Genomic DNA, 1,641 nt, shown 5'->3' on the forward strand with positions numbered 1-1,641 from the left:
TTTTCCTTATATCATTTAATCACTATGAATATATTGAATGATCATACTGAAAAGAGTGAGAAAGATTGCAAACGTCAACAACAACTTGTATTATATAGCGCCTTTAACGTAGTTAAAACGTCCCAAGACACTTCACAGGCCTATTATAAGACAAAAATGTGAAACCTGCTTAAAGAAAAGAAGGTAGGTTTATTGATGAAATATTTCAAGCACAGTGTATGAATGTGACAAGTGATGAAGACTTAATGGGCCAGAACCTATCGGTCTGTATGGGCAATACTTGAGAATTGCTTTTCCAAACACTCAGATTCCGATTTATTTTTCATATGAAGATAAGACAGACATTTACTTCAGATGCAATACATATAAGGAGAGATTTATTTCCAGAAAACTTTCCGTGGCCTGAGCAAAAGATATTGAGTGAGCGTTCGTTTCCTTTTAAGTTCAAATTCAAATATGCCTGTCCGGCTCTTTATTATTGCAGCGCTTTGTCAAAGTGTATATCATTTTATATTGCAATATTTTAGCAGAACCGACATGAGAAAACAGCAGCACATTCTGAATGAAGGGGAATTTTGAATTACAAAAATGAGTCGTTGAGACGGTAAGAGGCAGTGAATTATGTGGCGAGGCAATGTGTGTCAATGGAAAGCATACTTATTTGGCGGGGGAGAGAAGATGGTGGTCATGAAGTTGGTTTTCCCCCGACGAGGCTAGCTCATTGCACTTTGGGTGTGCTGACGCCTGTGATGTTCCCCAAATGCGAGATACCCGACTGCAAAATTTGTCATAGTGGGGGACTGCGTTCGTGCTCTCCCCTGGCTTTACAATTAGTGTTACATTTTCAACTAAGCTCTCAAATGCAGTGTTATTTTGCTTTCAATCCTACCTTTGCTTTATTCCCGACAGAGGGATCTGAGATACAAAACGGCTTTTCTCCAAAACACAGCCTGTTCAAATCGCCTGATAAGCGATTCCCAAAGCTCACATTTCAATTTCTCTCTACGCTCACATTGATATTCATCCTTACAACTAAGAAATGACATATTTTGCACAAAAAATCCAAAATTATTCATACTTACAAGTCCACACCGCGTACAACCAAATTTTCAAATCTGCCTGCCAACTCTGCACTTTGGCAAAATGTTAACGACAGAAACAATGATACTGCACAGAACCAGGTCATTCGGCCCATAGTACCGCTGCTGGCTCTTTCAAAGTGCTATCCAATTAATCATACTCCTTTGTTTTTTCACCAAATCCCTGCAATTATTTTACCCTCAAATGTTATCCAAATGATCTTTTCAACATTACTAATCAATTTGCTTCAACCACCCTTTCAGGCAGAGCATTGCAGGGACTCACAACAATTTTCTGCATCACTTTTTTTCACCTGCTCGAGGGGGAGTCGGGGAAATATCCTACTGGTTATTTTGCAAATTTTCTAAAATCTATTGCCACTGTAACTGACACTGGAAACAATTTCTCCTTATTGACTTGTTATCTTGTATTTATATAGCACCATTAATGCAGTAAAACGTCCCAAGGCACTCCACAGGAGCGTTATCAAAAAAAAATTCACACCCTGCCGCACAAGAAGATATTAGGACATAAAAACAAAAAATGCTGGAAATACTCAGC

General features: G+C 38.6%; 1 non-coding gene across 1 annotated transcript; it reads left to right on the forward strand.

Annotated features, from left to right (window-relative positions):
- The first annotated feature begins 653 nt into the window (after positions 1–653).
- On the forward strand, positions 654–821 carry LOC147088203 (U1 spliceosomal RNA). Its single transcript, XR_015075457.1, has one exon. It is a non-coding gene; the product is annotated as a U1 spliceosomal RNA (small nuclear RNA).
- Positions 822–1,641: the final 820 nt, after the last annotated feature.

The sequence above is a fragment of the Somniosus microcephalus genome, unplaced genomic scaffold, assembly GCF_052327205.1.
Source record: "Somniosus microcephalus isolate GS21.2 unplaced genomic scaffold, FLI_Smic_1.0 unresolved_chr5, whole genome shotgun sequence".
NCBI classification, from domain to species: Eukaryota; Metazoa; Chordata; class Chondrichthyes; order Squaliformes; family Somniosidae; genus Somniosus; species Somniosus microcephalus.